The sequence below is a fragment of the Phyllostomus discolor genome, chromosome 8 (genome assembly GCF_004126475.2).
Source record: "Phyllostomus discolor isolate MPI-MPIP mPhyDis1 chromosome 8, mPhyDis1.pri.v3, whole genome shotgun sequence".
Lineage (NCBI taxonomy): Eukaryota > Metazoa > Chordata > Mammalia > Chiroptera > Phyllostomidae > Phyllostomus > Phyllostomus discolor.
The window spans coordinates 36,723,535-36,733,206 of NC_040910.2; positions in this window are offsets into that span (position 1 = coordinate 36,723,535).

The window sequence follows — 9,672 nt, forward strand, 5'->3', positions numbered from 1 at the left end:
TGCTCTGTGACTGAGAGGTTAGCCTGGGCGGCCTGCTTTAACAGGCCCATTGCCCTAGTGCTGCTATTTAAGTTGGTTAGTGGGTAGCCCAGGTGGGAGATTGGAGGGATGGAGCAGAGTGTGCTGTCCTTGCCCTGCAGCAGAACTGGAGTCCGGAAGCTACCCTCGGCCTCTTCTCAGCCCCTGGGGTGCAGTTATTTCTGTCTGTTGTGTCCTCAGATTTCAGTAATAGGTCCTTCGCCTCACCTGTTCTTCCTTGCACTTCTTCCAGTCACCAAATGCACAGCATTCCTATTTGTCTTTCCGACTCCCTGGTCCCAGCAACATGTGTCGTTCTGATTCAGTACACGTCAGTGCACTGAGAGTACAATGAGAAGTCCTCGCCATTTCCCAGAAGGCCCCACACAGTCAGGGTCTGCTGCACTGCTGACCTGGAATTCCAGCTCTCCTGTGTTCTTCCTCCACTGCACTCGCACCGGTCTCACTATAGTCCCATTACCCCAGCGCCACTCGGCATCAGGGTCCCTGTCCTGCCCAGGCTGATACTCTCCCCCCCGGCCCACAAAGCCACCAGGATCGCTCTCACAGCTCCCTTAAGTCTCTGCTCAAATGTCCTCTGAGCTGAGAGGCTTTCCCACCTTAATACATGAATGTCCCCAGTTCCCACATTTCTTGCCACGTTTATGGGGAATCATTTTCTCAATGGCACTTACTATATGATCAACTCTCTTTATTGTTTGACTAGTAGTCCCCGTCCCAAAGCACAAGGATGTGAACACCATGAGGGCAAGCACCGTCCGATCCGTCGCTGTGGACCTGCTGCTGCACACCGTGCCTGGCGCAGAGGCAGCACCTGTGGCACAGGGGTTGAGTGTTCATCTGGAGGGAGACTAGACTTTACCAGTCATCTCAGGCAAGTAACAAACTTTATGCCCAAGTTTCTTCATCTGTAAAATAGGCACAGTGAAAGTGCCTACTTCCTAGACTAGTATTGAGAGTCTAGTAAGTTAATCTGTGTAAAGCACTTATGAGACTTCCTGGTACATAGGAACATATTTCATCTTTTATCATGAATTACATAAATTTATTGTAGGATTATACCAAGAAATATAAAATACAAAGGAGTAAATATTGTATGATTCTATTTGTATGAACATCAAGGACAGGAAAAAAGTAATCTGTGATAGGCCCTGACTGGTGTGGCTCAGTTGGTTGGGCATCATCCCTCAAAGCAAAGGTCTCCTGTTCGATTCCTGGTCAGGGCACATGCCTGGGTTGTGGGTCTGGTTCCTGGTCGGGGTGCATTTAAGGGGCAACCAATCAATGTTTCTCTCTCACATCAGTGCTTTTCTCTCTCTGTCTCCCTTCCCCTCTCTCTAGAAATAAATAAAATCTTTTTTTTAAGTGATCTGTGATAGGAAAAAGAAAAATGAGAACAATGGTTCCAGCTGAGCCCAGGCTGGGGGAAGAAGTGAGGCAGGAGCAGCACTGGAGGAACTCTGTGGGGCGAGGAGAATGCTCTGTACTTTGAAAGGAGTGTAGGTCACATATGTGCGTGCATCAGAATATGCTAAGATCTGTACATTGAGCTGTGTGTACATTCTACTTCAGTTTAAATCAGACCCATTTTGATAAGGAAGCCAGAGACCAAAAGCCATTTATTTATTATATGATTCTGTTATATGATGTTCTGGAAAAGGCTAAAACTTCAGGAAGGATAACAAATTAGTGGCTTCCAGGGGTGAGGAGTGAGGGGGGGCCACTACAATGCAGAGCGGCAGCATGAAGGAATCTGGGGTGAAGGAATTGTGCATCGTGACTGTGTTGATGTTCACGTGTGTGTGTGTCACATTTGATTGTGACTGTGTTGATGGATATATAACCCTGTGCATTTGTCAAAACCTACAGAATTATACACCACAGAGTGGATATTAACGCAGGCTACACAACAGTGCGCCAGGCAGTGGAGGGAATGCAAAATGGAACACAAACCACAACAAACAAACCTAACCGTGTTACAAGTGAGTGACATAACCACGATGAGGGGGTGAGAAGGAAACCAAATTTACTTTAGAAAACTATACTTTGGCAAGATACTATAAGGCTGTATACAAAGAGAACTGTCCCAAAATCCTGTACTCTAGTTCAAAAATGTGTTTCTCATAATTGGCATGAGTTAACAACTCTGAAACGACAGGCATAGTGGGGTTCAGCAACTCAGTAAATACAACGTAGGTCATGAGCCAGTTTTTCACGGTCAGAGAAAAACATGACACACTAGGGGAGAAGGCCAGAACAAACGCTGTGGTGTTGGATGGACTCAGAGGTGTTGGGATACATTCATGCTTTTTGACAGACAGACTAGAGGACAGGTAGGTAGATCAATGGAGGTGTGTGAGTGAACAGGGCAATACACATTTTATATCTCCAAGGCCGGTCAGCTCCAAAAGCCTGGAAGTAATGAGAATACCTATCGTTCGTCCAGATCATGGTTTCTGATAAAATACCATCTGCAGAAACAACCAAACCAAACCAGGGCTCTTTGGAGAAAGAAGAGATTTCAGGTCTGGCACAGGGCAACTACAGTGTGAGCCTGAACTATCTCTGAAGGATCTTCTAATGGAAAATAAATATTTACCAAAAATAAGCCCCGAAAATCTGCCTAAAATTTTCCCTTAGGTTCTTGAATAACCTAAGCTGTGCATTTTCAGGGAAGAACTCTAGGAAGCATAGAAGTGGTCATGCACTCCAGGGCTTGCGGCTTGGTTGTTAGACTCATCTAGAGTGGGGTCACTTTGACAGGACGAAGCAAAACCTGGGCCCCCATCACAGCCCTAGAAATGTCACACCTAAGAGTAAGCGTCATGCAGGAAGAGTAAGGACCGCGTCTTGAAGTCTCTACAAAACAAATAGAGCCTTCCTCATGGAGAAAAGCCTAGCCTTGATGTCTCAAGGTGATCCGTCTGTACTATCACTGCGTGCCATGTAACAAAACCTGACCTGCAGCGTAAAGCAGCAGTTTTCAACCTGTGTGCCCCAAGAACGTTTAAACGCACAATACCTGACTGCTTAGTCAGGGGCACTGACCCCTTTTCCCTTAGATTGTCAAATTAAAAAAATAACAGCCAACACAGCAGTAGCCATCCAGTGTGAATGAATGAAATTTATACCTATTTTTTGTCAGTTTGGCAAAAAGTATAATTTTGTTGTTGTGCTACAGAATTGTAGTAATTAGTTTATGTGTGCTGTGAGAAGGAAAAGGTTGAAGATTGCTGGAGTAAAGTAACATAGTTAAGAGCCTCTACAAAGTGTTGTTCACAGGCTCCAGCACTCGAGAAAAGAGGGCTGGTAATGCAAAGCAGCAGGAAAATGTTCTTGATTATTAATGTGAAAGTCAACAGAAGCAGAACCAGAGGAAATCCAGATACTGGACTTAGCCGACAGGGCCTCAGAATAACTGAATAAACCCTGGTTGGTGTGGCTCAGTGGATTGAGTGCCAGCCTGTGAGCCAAAGGGTTGCCGGTTCAATTCCCAGTCAGGGCACGTGCCTGGGTTGCAGGCCAGGTCCCCAGGAAGGAGCACATGAGAGGCAACCACACACTGATGTTTCTCTCCCTCTCCCTCCCTGCCCCTCTCTAAAAATAAAGAAATAAAATCTTAAAAAGTAACTGAATAATATGTTATGGAAAATGAAGAAGACAAATTGTAGAAAATGAAAGATAAACTGAAAATCTTCACAGCAACCAAAGTAAAAGGATACATTGCTTTTAAACAAGTAAGATGAAAACTTTAAAAAAAAAAAAAAACCTGTGGAAATTAGAAGACAATGAATGACATCTGACTTCTAAAGGGGTGAATGAAATAAAAAACAACCACCTGAAATTCTATGACCTAAGAAAAATAGTCTTCAAAAATAAAAGCAAAGTTCTTTTCCAGTGCTTTTCTTTTAAGCTGAAAAAAATTAGCAGAGCTGCCGCTTGAGAAACACTAGACAGAGTTCCTGAGGTGAAGGAGAATGATACCATGTCCAGACACAATTTAGGAATGAGGATCAGCACGAAGTAAAATGTCAGTCACTATAAATAAAAACGGACCATATAGAACAGCCCTGTGTAGTTTTACAACTTCCATGTAAGTCGAAACTCTTTCCAAATAAAATACTTTTAGAAACACCCCAAAACCAGAGAGGATGGAAGTCACTACAAGGGCTTCCCCAGCCTCCCCCCAAGACAAGAGATCCCGGGAGCCCCAGCAAGTTGTGCTGGCACTCTGACCCCGCAGTAGGGCTGGCCGAAGGCCTGGCAAGGGACCGGCAGTCCCCTCAGTGTCAGAGAGCAGCTGTCATCCCAGACACAAGTGATGGGTCCGAGTGAGCAAGACCTCCATCCTGACACTAAAAATGGTGGAAATTAGTGTCGACAATAAAAATAAAGTTTAGAAAAATAAAAAGGGAAAATAATATTTAAAAACGATGGAATTTCCAGCAAGCAACCCCAGTCACTTCTGATTATGGAAATGACAGCAGCCGCAGGAGTGACACCCTCAGCTGCTTCTCGATGCTAGAACATGAGCCCCAGCCCAGTGACCCGCCTAGTAGAAGGGCAGACACAGAAAGGGACACTTTTAATCCCCCCAACACTAGTTGAAAGGAGCTATACAGAGGTCCCGCTAGTCCCCCTGACTAGCAATAAGTGGAACCCCATGCAATTACCACCCCCCACCCAGTCTTCTCCCCAAATTTGAGATAATAGGACTGCCCACAAGGATCCCTGCCCTGACACCACATCACTTGAAAAGTGGGAGCCCCAGGCAGGCAGTGGCCCTCCAGTTCCTCAGCACCAGAGACAACAGGAACCCCAGTCTCATACCCCCCCCACCTTCCCCCAACAGCATGAGGGCTCCATCACATGATGGAAGCTTCCAAGTGATCCCCCACATTCCTCCACTACTCAAGAAGACGAATACACCAAAAGTAATTTGCAAACCCCTATATACTGAAAGAAGCCGGCAAATGCTACAACATTCTCACCCAATGCAATTCTCAACTGGCTCCCATGACTAGAGGAGAGTCCAGGTGACCCTGGTGGCCCCCGTGTTCCTGGCAGACCCCTGGAGGGGATCCTGGTGATGCTGGTGGATTCAAGTTTCCCTGAAGAACGCTGGTGTTCCTTGTAGATTTTGGTGACCCTGGTGGGTCCAAGGGTCCCTGGTGTAACCTGGTGTCATTGGTGATACCTCCTGTCCCTCATGTACCCCATGTGCTGGTGGATTCAATGTCCCTGGAAGACACAAGTGTCCCTGGTAGACCCCAGTGTCCCTGACGATCCAAGTGTCCCTGGAATGCCCAGTTTTACTAAAGGATCATTGTGCTCCTGGTAGGTGCTGGTGTCCCTGGTGGGTCCCTGCATCTCTAGTGAATCCCCATGTCCATGGAGGGCCCTGGTGTCCCCGGGTAGTCCTCAGTGTATCTGGTGGGACCATCTGTCCCTGTTAGATCCAGGCGTCCCTGGCTGATCCTGATTTTCCAGGTATATTTAAATGTCCCTGGAGGCTACCAGTGTCACTGGTAGATCCAGGTGTTTGGGGAAGCCTGGTGGCCTTGGAAGACCCTAGTGTCCCTAAATAATACAAGTGTTCCTGGAGGGTTACTGTATCTCTTGGGGACCCTGGTGTCCCTTTTGGATACCAGGGTCTCTGGTGTTTCCAAATGCCCCTGGTGGGTCCCATTGTTCCCAGTGAATACAGACCCCAGGAGAACCCCAGTGTCCCTGGGGGATCCCAATTCCTCTGGTGGGTTAAGTGTCCCTGGAAGACCTCAATGTCCCTGGATAATGCATGTGTCCCTGGGTTTTCCCCATTGTCCGTGGAGGATCAGAGTGTCCCTTGTAAATCCTGGTGTCCCTGGTGGATCCGGGTGTCCCAGTAGAACCGCAGTGTCCCCAGTGGGTCACAGTGCCCCTGTTGGGTTCTGTGTCTTTTGTGCATCAAACTATCTATGGTGGAGCCCAGCATCTCTGGTTGACACTGTTGTCACTGATATATTCAGGTGTGTTCAGTGGATCCCAGTGTCATGGGTAGGTTATGGTGTTTCTGATGGACCCCAGTGTCCCTAGAGGACCACAGCAAGTTGTCGGACCCTCTTGTCCCTCATATATCCAAGTGTCCCTGGAGCACCAGGGTGATTCTGGTGAACCCTAGATTCCCTCATGGTCTCCAGTGCCCTTGTGGCCCTTGGTGTACCTGGTGATCCAGGTGTCCCTAGAACACTCTAGTGTCCCTAGTGGACCCCAGTGTCTCTCTTGAATCAAACTGTCCCTGGAAGACTCTATCCCTCACAGCATGGTGGCCCTGGATGATCCCAATGTCCCTGGAGAAACCTAATGTCCCTTGTGGATTATCATGTCCCTTGTTTATCCCAGTGTCTCTGGAAAACACTGACGTCCCTGGTGGATCCAAGTGTTACCCGAGAACCCCAGTGTCCCCGTAGCACCTCAATGTCCGTGGAGGAACGTGCGTTCCCTGGCACATTTTGGTGTCTCTGGTGAACCACAGTGTACTTTGAGGAACTGCCGCACGTGGTGTGGAGCCAACCCACTTTGCATATCTCTTCCTCCCACGTCTTGACCGGTTGTTCTTTATGTCCTTAGTTATAAAGACCGGTTGTTCTTTATGTCCTTAGTTATAGCACATAACTGCTTGGCTGGATTTCTGGTGCATCTAAGTGATGGATCCCAGTGTCCCAAGTGGGTCCCAGTAGCCTTCACAACCCTTTGAACCTGGAAGACCCTGTGTCCCTAGAGGATCCATATATGCTTGGAGGATCTCAATTTCCCTAAAGGACCCCAGGTTCTTTGGGATGGATCTAATGGATCCTGGTATCCCTTGAGGGTCTTGGTATCTGTGGTAGAATTAACTTTTCCTGGTGTATCCCGGTGTCTGGTATACCCAGGTGTTCTGGAAGGACACTGTGAAGGTTTACAAAGGTTATATCCTCTTGCTGGTAAGCAGTGCTCCATTCAGGCTAGTGTAGATTTAGATTTTGCCATGTTGGGGAAGGGCTCAGGAAAGATGGCACCTGCCTGGTGGCTGTGTGGGAAGACGGCTCAACTCAGGGACAACGGTGGCTGTCCCTCCAGCCCTCATCCTGAAGCCTGTTTCAGAGTCTGTTTCTCCCTGTATGTCTCTGGCACCCCCTGAGCTGCTGTCCTTTCCCTGGAGCCCAGGGTAAGTGCTTGGGAGTGAGTGTGTCTTCTGGGGTCACCTGGGTTTCCAACAACCTCTGTCTCACCTGCGTGAATGGAGTCCCTGCTGATCTTCACAGCCGGATGTTGGGGGAGTTCTTCTTCCTGGAACCGGTGCTCCAGGCTGGTGAGCACAGTGTGGGACCGGGGCCCCCGCTCCTCGGAGGGAGCTCTGCGGCTGAGGTACCCCAGTTCTCAACTGCTGCACGTGGTGTGGAGCCAACCCACTTTGCATATCTCTTCCTCCCACGTCTTGACCGGTTGTTCTTTATGTCCTTAGTTATAGCACATAACTGCTTGGCTGGTCCTTAGATGGTCCTCCAGGCTGGTTGTTTTATAATTCAGTCGCAACTTTGATGTGGTCATGCGAGAAGACGACCACAGCATTTACCTCCTCTGCCACCTTCACTGGAACCCCTACTCCTCATTAGCGATTGAGCATCTTCTCCTGCATCTGGCGGCCATCTGTAGGTCCTCTCTGGAGAAATGTCCATCCCAATATTCTGCCCATTTTTACATCAGATTGGTTAGGTGTTTTTTGATGTTGAGCTATATGAGTTCTTTATGTATTTTTGACATTAAACCCTTATAGAATATATCATTTGCAAATATATTCTTGGTTTAGTAGATGGCCTTTTTTTAAAACCCTTAGTATTTTTTTAAAGAATTTTATTTATTTTTTAGACAGAGGGGAAGGGAGGGAGACAGAGAGTGAAACAATGTGTGGTTGCCTCTTGAGTGTCCCCCACTGGGGACCTGACATGCAACCCAGGCATGTGCTCTGACTGGGAATCCAACTAGCGACCCTTTGGTTTGCAGGCCAGCGTTCAATCCACTGAGCCACACCAGCCAGGAATAAATGGCCTTTTTGTTTTGTTGATGGTTTCCCTCAAGGTGCACAAGCTTTTTAGTTTGATATAATCTCATTTGCTTATTTTTGCTTTTTTTTGTCTTTGCCCAGGAAGACATATCCAAAAAATAAATATTGCTAAGACCAATGTCAAAGAATTTTTGCCTCTGTTTAAATCTTTAATTCTTTAACCCATTTTGCTTATATTTTGTATATGATATAACAAAATGGTCTGATTTCTTTTTTTTTTTTTTGCATATATTTAACCAACAAGGTTTTTCCAACCTGTTATTGAAACAACTTTCTTTACACTATTGGATTTTCTTACCTCCTGTGTCATAGATTAATTGACTATATAAGCATGGGGTTTTTTTCTCTTCTCTTTATTCTGTTCCATTGATATACATGTCTGTTTTTATTCCAGTAGAATGCTGTGTTGATTACTATAGCCGTGTAATATAGTTTGATGTCAGGGAGTGTGATGCCTCCAACTTTGTTCTTTCTGAAGATTGCTTTGGCTATTCAGGGATTTTTGTGATTCATATAAATTTTTGGATTATTTGTTCTAGTTCTGTGGAAAAATGTCTTTGGTGTTTAATAGGTATTTCATTGAATCTGTGGACTGCTTTGGGAATTTTAATTGTTAATTCTTTCTACCCAAAAGCATGGTGTATCCTTTCATTTGTCTTCATTTCATATCCTCAATGTCTTATCATTCCTAAGTACCTGTATGTTACCTCATTGATTACATTTATTTCGAGGTATTTTATTCTTTTAAACAAATTTTTAAGATTTTACTTATTTTTAGAGAGAGGGAAGGGAGGAAGGGAACAAATGTGTGATTGCCTCTCATGCAACCCCCACCGGGGACCTGGCCCACAACCCAGGCATGTGCCCTGACTGGGAATCAAACCAGTGAATGTTTTGGTTCACAGGCCGGCACTCAACCCACTGAGCCATACCAGCCAGGGCTATTTTATTCTTTTGATGCACTTGTAAATGGAATTGTTTTAGTTTTTTTTTTCTGAGTTTATTTGTATATTAAATTGCAACTGATTCCTGAATATTAATTTTGTATTTTTACTTTACTGAATTTATTTACCAGTTACACTAGTTTTTGGTGAACTCTTTAGGGATATATATATATGTGTATATGTGTGTGTGTGTGTGTGTGTGTATATAATGTCGTCTGCAAATAAGTTTTATTTTTCCCATTCCAATTTGAATGCCTTTTCTTTTTCTCATGATTGCTGTGGCTTGGACTTCCATTATTATGGTAAATAAAAGTGGTTTATCACGTTAATTGATTTGCAGGTATTGAACCTACCTTGCATTCTAAGAAGAATCCCACTTGATCATGGTGTATGATCTTTTTAATGTATTGATAAATTTGGTTTGCTATTTATTAAAGATTTTTGCATCTATGTTCAGCAGGGATATTGGCCTATATTTTCTTCTTCTTCTTTTTTTTTTTTTTGGTAGTGTCTTTGTCTGGTTTTTCTATCAGAGTAATGCCAACTTTGCTTGGGTATTCTTAAGTGACTAAGCAACCTTGTGGGTCTGCCTGAGGAGGAATTTCC